This window comes from Oncorhynchus gorbuscha, unplaced genomic scaffold (genome assembly GCF_021184085.1).
Source record: "Oncorhynchus gorbuscha isolate QuinsamMale2020 ecotype Even-year unplaced genomic scaffold, OgorEven_v1.0 Un_scaffold_1504, whole genome shotgun sequence".
Lineage (NCBI taxonomy): Eukaryota > Metazoa > Chordata > Actinopteri > Salmoniformes > Salmonidae > Oncorhynchus > Oncorhynchus gorbuscha.
The window spans coordinates 125,811-138,507 of NW_025746264.1; the positions used below are offsets into that span (position 1 = coordinate 125,811).

General features: G+C 44.2%; 1 pseudogene; it reads right to left on the reverse strand.

The window, feature by feature from the left end:
* Positions 1-12,601, reverse strand: part of LOC124023141 — a 138,134-nt pseudogene extending 125,533 nt beyond the window's left edge.
* Between the last annotated feature and the right edge of the window lie 96 nt (positions 12,602-12,697).

Sequence of the window (12,697 nt, forward strand, 5' to 3'; positions counted from 1 at the left end):
CACACACACACACACTCCCACAGCCAGGTAACACACACACACACTCCCACAGCCAGGTAACACACACTCCCACAGCCAGGTAACACACACACACACACTCCCACAGCCAGGTAACACACACACCCACAGCCAGATAACACACACACACACACAGCCAGGTAACACACACACACACCCACAGCCAGATAACACACACACACCCACAGCCAGGTAACACACACACACACCCACAGCCAGGTAACACACACACACACCCACAGCCAGATAACACACACACACAGTCAGGTAACACACACACACACACCCACAGCCAGATAACACACACACACACACAGCCAGGTAACACACACACACACAGCCAGATAACACACACACACCCACAGCCAGGTAACACACACACACACCCACAGCCAGGTAACACACACACACACCCACAGCCAGATAACACACACACACAGTCAGGTAACACACACACACACACCCACAGCCAGATAACACACACACACACAGCCAGGTAACACACACACACACAGCCAGATAACACACACACACACACAGATAACACACACACACACAGCCACACACACACACACACACACACACACACACACACACACACACAGCCACAACACACACACACACACACACACACAGCCAGGTAACACACACACACACCCACAGCCAGATAACACACACACACAGCCAGGTAACACACACACACACCCACAGCCAGATAACACACACACACAGCCAGGTAACACACACACACACCCACAGCCAGACAACACACACCCACAGCCAGATAACACACACACACAGCCAGGTAACACACACACACACCCACAGCCAGATAACACACACACACAGCCAGGTAACACACACACACACCCACAGCCAGATAACACACACACACAGCCAGGTAACACACACACACACCCACAGCCAGATAACACACACCCACAGCCAGATAACACACACACAGCCAGGGTAACACACACACACACCCACAGCCAGATAACACACACACACACAGCCAGGTAACACACACACACACCCACAGCCAGATAACACACACACACACACAGCCAGATAACACACACACACAGCCAGGTAACACACACACACACCCACAGCCAGATAACACACACACACACACAAGTGACTCAATAAGGGATCATCGCTTTCACTGGTTCAGCCAGGTAACACACACACACTCCCACAGCCAGGTAACACACACACACTCCCACAGCCAGGTAACACACACACACAGCCAGGTAACACACACACACACCCACAGCCAGGTAACACACACACACACCCACAGCCAGGTAACACACACACACACCCACAGCCAGGTAACACACACACACACCTACAACCAGGTAACACACACACACAGCCAGGTAACACACACACACACCCACAGCCAGGTAACACACACACACACCTACAGTCAGGTAACACATACACACACAGCCAGGTAACACACACACACAGCCAGGTAACACACACACACCCTGAGTGTACAAAACATTAGCAACACCTTCCTAATATTGAGTTGCACCCCCTTCTGACCTCAGAACAGTCTCAATTCATCAGGACATGGACTCTACAAGGTGTGGAAAGCGTTCCACAGGGAGGCTGGCCTAAGTTGACTCCAATGCATCCCACAGTTGTGTCAAGGTGGCTGGATGTCCTTTGGGTGGTGGACCATTCTTGTTACACGCAGGAAACTGTTGAGCGTGAAAAACCCAGCAGCGTTGCAGTTCTTGACACACTCAAACTGGTGCACCTGGAACCTACTACCATACCCCATTCAGGCACTTCAATCTGGTGTCTTCCATTCACCCTCTGAATATCACACATACACAATCCATGTCTCAATTATCTCACTGGCTTAAAAGTCCTTCTTTAACCTGCCTCCTCCCCTTCATCTACACTTATTGAAGTGGATTTAACAAGTGACATCAATAAGGGATCATCGCTTTCACCTGGATTCACCTGGTCAGTCTGTCATGGAGAGAGCAGGTGTTCCTAATGTTTTGTACCCTCATGCATATACAGTACATTACAGACCGTAACAAAAAACAGCCTTCTGTCACACATCATATCAACATCAACTGGAGAGAATCCTCCTACACAACACACATCATATCTACATCAACTGGAGAGAATCATCCTACACAACACACATCATATCTACATCAACTGGAGAGAATCATCCTACACAACACACATCATATCTACATCAACTGGAGAGAATCATCCTACACAACACACATCATATCTACATCAACTGGAGAGACTCATCCTACACAACACACATCATATCTACATCAACTGGAGAGAATCCTCCTACACAACACACATCATATCTACATCAACTGGAGAGAATCATCCTACACATCTTATCAACATCAACTGGAGACTCATCCTACACAACACACATCATATCTACATCAACTGGAGAGAATCCTCCTACACAACACACATCATATCTACATCAACTGGAGAGACGACTCCTACACAACACACATCATATCTACATCAACTGGAGAGAATCATCCTACACATCTTATCAACATCAACTGGAGACTCATCCTACACAACACACATCATATCTACATCAACTGGAGAGAATCCTCCTACACAACACACATCATATCTACATCAACTGGAGAGACGACTCCTACACAACACACATCATATCAACATCAACTGGAGAGAATCCTCCTACACAACACACATCATATCAACATCAACTGGAGAGACGACTCCTACACAACACACATCATATCAACATCAACTGGAGAGAATCCTCCTACACAACACACATCATATCTACATCAACTGGAGGGAATCATCCTACACAACACACATCATATCTACATCAACTGGAGAGAATCCTCCTACACAACACACATCATATCAACATCAACTGAGAAGAATCCTCCTACACAACACACATCATATCTACATCAACTGGAGAGAATCATCCTACACAACACACATCATATCTACATCAACTGGAGAGAATCATCACACAACACACATCATATCTACATCAACTGGAGAGAATCATCCTACACAACACACATCATACCTTCTCCCTCATGCCCTCAACGTGCTCTTTGAGTCACTGGAACCACACTGTTGGGTGGCAGGCCTTTCTCCAGCTGGTTCACACACTTGGCATATTTATTGACCTGGGCACTCAGAGTCTCTGGGTCCAACTCCTCAAACTTACACTGGGAGGGGAGAGAGAGAAGGACAGGTGGAGTATACTACTGTTATTACATACACTGAGAAGACAGGTGGAGTATACTACTGTTATTACATACACTGAGAAGACAGGTGGAGTATACTACTGTTATTACATACACTGAGAAGACAGGTGGAGTATACTACTGTCATTACATACACTGAGAAGACAGGTGGAGTATACTACTGTTATTACATACACTGAGAAGACAGGTGGAGTATACTACTGTTACTACATACACTGAGAAGACAGGTGGAGTATACTACTGTTATTACATACACTGAGAAGACAGGTGGAGTATACTACTGTTATTACATACACTGAGAAGACAGGTGGAGTATACTACTGTTATTACATACACTGAGAAGACAGGTGGAGTATACTACTGTTATTACATACACTGAGAAGACAGGTGGAGTATACTACTGTTATTACATACACTGAGAAGACAGGTGGAGTATACTACTGTTATTACATACACTGAGAAGACAGGTGGAGTATACTACTGTTATTACATACACTGAGAAGACAGGTGGAGTATACTACTGTTATTACATACACTGAGAAGACAGGTGGAGTATACTACTGTTATTACATACACTGAGAAGACAGGTGGAGTATACTACTGTTATTACATACACTGAGAAGACAGGTGGAGTATACTACTGTTATTACATACACTGAGAAGACAGGTGGAGTATACTACTGTTATTACATACACTGAGAAGACAGGTGGAGTATACTACTGTTATTACATACACTGAGAAGACAGGTGGAGTATACTACTGTTATTACATACACTGAGAAGACAGGTGGAGTATACTACTGTTATTACATACACTGAGAAGACAGGTGGAGTATACTACTGTTATTACATACACTGAGAAGACAGGTGGAGTATACTACTGTTATTACATACACTGAGAAGACAGGTGGAGTATACTACTGTTATTACATACACTGAGAAGACAGGTGGAGTATACTACTGTTATTACATACAATGAGAAGACAGGTGGAGTATACTACTGTTATTACATACAATGAGAAGACAGGTGGAGTATACTACTGTTATTACATACACTGAGAAGACAGGTGGAGTATACTACTGTTATTACATACACTGAGAAGACAGGTGGAGTATACTACTGTTATTACATACACTGAGAAGACAGGTGGAGTATACTACTGTTATTACATACACTGAGAAGACAGGTGGAGTATACTACTGTTATTACATACACTGAGAAGACAGGTGGAGTATACTACTGTTATTACATACACTGAGAAGACAGGTGGAGTATACTACTGTTATTACATACACTGAGAAGACAGGTGGAGTATACTACTGTTATTACATACACTGAGAAGACAGGTGGAGTATACTACTGTTATTACATACACTGAGAAGACAGGTGGAGTATACTACTGTTATTACATACAATGAGAAGACAGGTGGAGTATACTACTGTTATTACATACACTGAGAAGACAGGTGGAGTATACTACTGTTATTACATACACTGAGAAAGACAGGTGGAGTATACTACTGTTATTACATACACTGAGAAGACAGGTGGAGTATACTACTGTTATTACATACACTGAGAAGACAGGTGGAGTATACTACTGTTATTACATACACTGAGAAAGACAGGTGGAGTATACTACTGTTATTACATACAATGAGAAGACAGGTGGAGTATACTACTGTTATTACATACAATGAGAAGACAGGTGGAGTATACTACTGTTATTACATACAATGAGAAGACAGGTGGAGTATACTACTGTTATTACATACAATGAGAAGACAGGTGGAGTATACTACTGTTATTACATACACTGAGAAGACAGGTGGAGTATACTACTGTGACTACATACACTGAGAAGGAAGGAAGACAGACAGGCAGTTAGAATATGTTGCAGTCGCCTCATTTTCGGACAAAATCGTATTAACTTTTGCAGTGTGGTCAGAATGCAAAAGGTGAGACTTTGAGACAGCGAAGAATAGAGGAACAACCCCCTTTGTCAGAAGTGTATGGTAGGGAACACAGTGTTGTGTGTGTGATATCTAACCCCCTGCATGGTTCCATACTGTACCTCCATCCAGCCAGCCTGCAGGGCGTCCCACTCCTCCAGAGAGTCCCACAGCAGCTGTTTCAGTTTCACCTCTGCACTCAGCTCCTCTAACGCCTCGTACTTAGTCACCTCCACCTACAGAGGCAAGGGGTTAGAGGTCAGAGAGGGATGACTCATCTCTTCTAACGCCTCATACTTAGTCACCTCCACCTACAGAGGTCAGGGGTTAGAGGTCAGAGATGGGTCACTGAGCTCTTCTAATGCCTCATACCTAGTCACCTCCACCTACAGAGGTCAGAGAGGGGTCACTCATCTCCACTAACGCCTCATACTTAGTCATCTCCACCTACAGAGGTCAGGGGTTAGAGGTCAGAGAGGGGTCACTGAGCTCTTCTAACGCCTCATACCTAGTCACCTCCACCTACAGAGGTCAGGGGTTAGAGCTCAGAGAGGGGTCACTCATCTCCACTAACGCATCATACTTAGTCATCTCCACCTACAGAGGTCAGGGGTTAGAGGTCAGAGAGGGACAACTCATCTCCACTAATGCCTCATACTTAGTCACCTCCACCTACAGAGGTCAGGGGTTAGAAGTCAGAGAGATGTCACTCATCTCCACTAACGCCTCATACTTAGTCACCTCCACCTACAGAGGCAATGGGTTAGAGGTCAGAGAGGGGTCACTCATCTCCACTAACGGCTCAAAATTAGTCATCTCCACATACAGTCACCTCAACCCACAGAGGCAAGGGGTTAGATGTCAGAGAGGGGTGACTCTACTTGAGGGTAGTGGACAAGACGGGTGCCAAGGCCAGGGAGAAAGGGGTCAATGAGGGACAGAGAATATAGGCATCCTTTGAAAGAGACACTTAATCTGAATTGCCTCAATCAATGCACATCCAGGTGTGAAAAAGTGCCAAAGGGAAGATACTTAAACGCACAACAGTAAGTTACTCTACATTTAACTATACTGTTTCTCTCAAGGAACAATGGTGAAAAGTGGTGTTTTACTGTCTTCTAGTGGTCAGAAGACGTACTGTATCCTTTTACTCTGCATCTACAGTGGGGCAAAAAGTATTTAGTCAGCCACCAATTGTGCAAGTTCTCCTACTTAAAAAGATGAGAGAGGCCTGTAATTTTCATCATAGGTACACTTCAACTATGACAGACAAAATGAGAAAAAAAATCCAGAAAATCACATTGTAGGATTTTGAATGAATTTATTTATTGAATCGTATAGTATTGTTTTGTATAGTATTGTATTGTAGAATATTGTATTGTATAGTATAGTATCGTATAGCATGGTATTGTATTATATTGTATAGTATGGTACAGTATGGTATTGTATAGTATGGTATTGTATAGTATTGTATTGTAGAATATTGTATAGTATGGTATAGTATGGCACTGTAGAATATTGCATTGCGTAGTATAGTATTGCATGGTATAGTATAGTATAGTATGGTATTGTATAGTATTGTATAGTATGGTATTGTATTGTATGGTATTGTATGGTATTGTATAGTATGGTATTGTATTGTATGGTATTGTATAGTATTGCATAGTATAGTATAGTATGGTATTGTATAGTATTGTATAGTATGGTATTGTATTGTATGGTATTGTATAGTATGGTATTGTATTGTATGGTATTGTATAGTATAGTATTGTATTGTATATTATGGTACTGTAGAATATTGTATTGTATAGTATAGTATCGTATAGTATGGTATGGAATTGTATAGCATGGTATTGTATTATATTGTATTGTATAGTATGGTATAGTATGGTATTGTATAGTATTGAATTGTAGAATATTGTATAGTATGGTATAGTATGGCACTGTAGAATATTGCATTGCATAGTATAGCATGGTACAGTATGGTATTGTATAGTATTGTATAGTATGGTGTTGTATTGTATGGTATTGTATGGTATAGTATTGTATTGTATAGTATGGTATGGTATTGTAATGTATTGTATGGTATGGTATTGTATGGTATTGTATGGTATGGTATTGTATGGTATGGTATGGTATGGTATGGTATGGTATGGTATGGTATGGTATGGTATTGTATTGTATAGTATGGTATTGTAATGTATTGTATGGTATGGTATTGTATGGTATGGTATGGTATGGTATTGTATTGTAATGTATGGTATGGTATGGTATGGTATGGTATGGTATTGTATGGTATGGTATGGTATGGTATGGTATGGTATGGTATGGTATGGTATGGTATGGTATAGTATTGTATTGTATGGTATTGTATTGTATTGTATGGTATGGTATGGTATGGTATAGTATGGTATTGTATGGTATTGTATGGTATGGTATGGTATGGTATGGTATTGTATTGTATTGTATTGTATTGTATTGTAATGTATTGTATGGTATGGTATGGTATGGTATGGTATGGTATGGTATGGTATGGTATGGTATGGTATGGTATGGTATTGTATTGTATTGTATTGTAATGTATGGTATGGTATGGTATGGTATTGTATTGTATTGTATAGTATGGTATTGTATTGTATTGTATTGTATTGTATTGTATGGTATGGTATGGTATGGTATTGTATAGTATGGTATTGTATGGTATGGTATGGTATGGTATTGTATGGTATGGTATGGTATGGTATTGTATTGTATGGTATTGTATGGTATTGTATTGTATGGTATGGTATGGTATGGTATTGTATTGTATGGTATGGTATTGTATTGTATAGTATAGTATAGTATAGTATAGTATAGTATAGTATTGTATAGTATTGTATAGTATGGTATTGTATTGTATGGTATGATATTGTATGGTATTGTATAGTATGGTATTGTATTGTATATTATGGTACTGTAGAATATTGTATTGTATTGTATAGTATAGTATTGTATAGTATAGTAGAACCTTGAAGTTCTTCTGGAAAGACTTGTACTGGAAGGCCTGGTTCTGCAGCTCGTCTATGGAGACCTGGACCTCGTCCAGCAGCAGACGGACCTTGGGCCGCTCAGCGTTGATGTCCATGATCTGATTGTTCTGGGGAGCAGAGATCAACACATACACACAGTTATACATGGGTCAGGGACGGGCAACTGTTTTACTCGCAGCAAAATGTCACCTAGGGCCCCAAAAAGGCTAGGGCCGGCTCTGCCTGCGTGTGTGGGTATGGATGTTTATTTTACCTTTATTTAACTAGGCAAGTCATTTAAGAACAAATTCTTATTTTCAATGACGGCCTAGGAATAGTGGGGTAACTGCCTGTTCAGGGGCAGAACGACAGATTTGGACCTTGTCAGCTCAGGGGTTTGAACTTGCAACCTTCCGGTTACTAGTCCTAACCACTAGGCTACCCTGCCGCCCCTCCCTGAATGTGGGTATGCAGACCCGCGAGCCACAGCGGCCACTCACTATGAGTTCAGATTTTTAATGGCTCCAAACCCCATCAAAGTTGTCCCTCCCTGGTCTGGATCAAACCCATACACATCTCTATTTACCCTACTCTGACTGACGAAATGATCTTTTCAGGTCAGTTGATTTAGAGCACAACGACCTGGGGACGAGGAACCCAGCTGTAAATGACTGTCATATCCAGAGACTAATGTCTACATTCTTAGCTTTTTCCACGGTTGTTTATAAAGCCTGTCTGGGGACAAACACTGACCCTTAGCGTGATGCTGAAGCTAGTGTGATACAATGCATCTGAACGTTGACCCTTGACCTCTAGTTACCTGAGCCTGCTGTTTGACCCTCTTGACCTCCTTGTTGAGGTCGGTGATGTCCCGTTGCAGGTGGACACAGAACTTGTCCACGTTGGCGTCCTTCTCTCCCACGGCCTTGTCGATGGCGTTGCGTACGCCGGTGACTGAGGGTTTCAGGGTGGCGTAGACGGCAAAGTCCTCAGGAGGGCTGGGCACGGAGTAGGAGTCTATCAGCTTGTACATCTGGGACACGGTCTCTGTCTGCTCGTCCAACCACTCCATCTGACACACAAACACACAGACCATGAAAGAACTGGCAGTGTTTACCCCAGATGTTTTCCTAGGCGGGCCATGCTAGCTGAAAACAGAAATTCGACGAAGTCCTTTCCCAGAAACATCCAAGAAAGACTTTCACCTGACAACATGAATCCAACACTACTGACTCCCTTGGTCATCTTTCCCAGGAGTTTGGTAATGAGTAATGTAACAATGACTACAGTGTGATACAAAGTGACAAAGTACTCTGGGGAGTCCCCTACTCTGGGTCTGAGTCCCCTACTCTAGGTCTTAGTCCCCTACTCTGGGTCTGAGTCCCCTACTCTGGGTCTGAGTCCCCTACTCTGGGTCTGAGTCCCCTACTCTGGGTCTGAGTCCCCTACTCTGGGTCTGAGTCCCCAACTCTGGGTCTGAGTCCCCTACTCTGGGTCTGAGTCCCCAACTCTGGGTCTGAGTCAGCAGCTACCCTGGGTCTGATTCCCCTACTCTGGGTCTGAGTCCCCTACTCTGGGTCTGAGTCCCCTAATCTGGGTCTGTCCCTTACTCTAGGTCTGAGTCCCCTACTCTGGGTCTGAGTCCCCTACTCTGGGTCTGAGTCCCCTACTCTGGGTCTGAGTCCCCAACTCTGGGTCTGAGTCAGCAGCTACCCTGGGTCTGAGTCCCCTACTCTGGGTCTGAGTCCCCTACTCTGGGTCTGAGTCCCCTACTCTGGGTCTGTCCCTTACTCTAGGTCTGAGTCCCCTACTCTGGGTCTGAGTCCCCTACTCTGGGTCTGAGTCCCCTACTCTGGGTCTGAGTCCCCAACTCTGGGTCTGAGTCAGCAGCTACCCTGGGTCTGAGTTCCCTACTCTGGGTCTGAGTCAGCAGCTACCCTGGGTCTGAGTCCCCTACCCTGGGTCTGAGCCCCCTACCCTGGGTCTGAGCCCCCTACCCTGGGTCTGAGCCCCCTACTCTGGGTCTGAGTCCCCTACTCTGGGTCTGAGTCCTCTACTCTGGGTCTGAGTCCCCTACTCTGGGTCTGTCCCCTACTCTGGGTCTGAGTTCCCTAGTCTGGGTCTGTCCCCTACTCTGGGTCTGAGTCCGCTACTCTGGGACGGCGTCAGTCTCTTGAATGAAGAAGATTATGGCTCTGTGTGACCGTCAACCTTAACCTAATTCTCCTAACCTGCTACGTTCATTTTCCTAACCCTACTGCGTAAGTACTCCTAACCTGCTATGTCCATTTTCCTAACCCTACTGCATAAGTTCTCCTAACCTGCTATGTCCATTTTCCTAACCCTACTGCATAAGTTCTCCTAACCTGCTACGTTCATTTTCCTAACCCTACTGCGTAAGTTCTCCTAACCTGCTATGTTCATTTTCCTAACCCTACTGCGTAAGTTCTCCTAACATGCTACGTTCATTTTCCTAACCCTACTGCGTAAGTTCTCCTAACCTGCTATGTTCATTTTCCTAACCCTACTGCGTAAGTTCTCCTAACATGCTACGTTCATTTTCCTAACCCTACTGCGTAAGTTCTCCTAACCTGCTATGTTCATTTTCCTAACCCTACTGCGTAAGTTCTCCTAACCTGCTATGTTCATTTTCCTAACCCTACTGCGTAAGTTCTCCTAACCTGCCACGAAAAAGTCCATTCTTACAAAAGCTGTATCCCCTCTAGACAAAAGCGTCTCTTACCCGCTCCTGTATCCCCTCTAGACAAAAGTGTCTCTTACCCGCTCCTGTATCCCCTCTAGACAAAAGCGTCTCTTACCTGCTCCTGTATCCCCTCTAGACAAAAGCGTCTCTTACCTGCTCCTGTATCCCCTCTAGACAAAAGCGTCTCTTACCCGCTCCTGTATCCCCTCTAGACAAAAGCGTCTCTTACCCGCTCCTATATCCCCTCTAGACAAAAGCGTCTCTTACCCGCTCCTGTATCTCCTCTAGGAAGGTGAGGGAGTTGACGAACTCTGTAGTTGCAGAGGGGATGAACTCCAGTTTGAACTGGGCATCCTGAGCCTCAGCGATGATGGCGTCAATCTTTCTCTTGGCCAGCAGGGGGAGCATGTCATTGATGGCCTGGAGGGGAGGCATTAATGTTGGTCAGTGGATGGACGGCCCAATCCCAAATCCACCACTTGAACCTAAGCCCTATGGACTTGTGGAGAACCGATAGGATTTGACATGTGTAAGCAATTTGATAATAGCTCAAACTCGCCCTCTGATAGGCTAAGTGGAAGTTTATATTTGTACATATTGCTAATACCAATGAATACGTTTCAGATCTCCACAGTGCAAAGGCCCAGGCTGTAGTGGGTGATTAACACTGGGAACACTGTTCCTCTCCTCCTACCTCCAGACAGCGTAGTGGTGAGGGGAGGAGCTTCCCTTTAAGCAGAGTGGTGTCTACCAGCAGCAGGCCCAGGTGCCTCTTCTGTTTGATGGCCAGGGCCTCTTTATGTTCGCTGTGGTACTTCTTCAGACTCTCAGCGAAGAACGCCACTCCTACAGGGAACAGGACAGGGTACCGAGTCACATTATGGCTCTCTAGACCGTTTAAAAAAGAGAGATGGGGAGTGTTGATCTGCCACTGTGAAATATACAGAAAACGCCTCAAGGACCTCATTGGATCCAAAGGTCTGAATGAACTGAGACAAAATGGATATGCTGCTGTGGTATTTGTGTTGCCTGTAGAAACTCAAAGCTATATACTGAAAAGAAGTGCCTTGGCTAATCCATTTTCTCTGTTCCCTGGTAAGTTCATTGAATAGATGATGTTGGTGACGATGATGAAGAGCGTTGCTACGGTACCGTGATCCTGATCTCTGAGCGCGTCCAGGTCCAGACTCTCATTCTCACTGTAGAAGACGCGGAAGCTCTCAAAGGTGCGCGTACACGCTGGCCGAGTCAAACGCAAACTGTAGCGATTGCTGAGAGGGAGCGAGAGGAGGAGGAAGAGGGAGACGAGGAGAGACAACAAAACAAACTTCTTAATGAGGCAGCCAGTTAGACCAACAGTCAGGGAATCAGGTCACAAGGACGAAGAGGCAAGACAACAAAACACTGGACTGTGAAAGTCATTTAACTCCCACAACAGATTTAAAGAGCTTTGGCATTAGGAATCATAATAGACACCAAGTTGACATCAACATGTCCAAGACAATTACCATCCACTTAGCTAATTCAAATGACCTTTAAAAAGGACACAGAATGCTGACCTTGATGTCGAGGATGATGTTCAGAAGGTGTTTATCATCCTCTAACATGGCCTCCAGACCAGGACCGTCACCACACGTCTTCTCCTCCACCTGAATGGTAGTGGAATACAACCATGTTCTGATAGGATAGTATTATATGATAGGATAGTATTATATGATAGGATAGTATTATATGATAGGATAGGA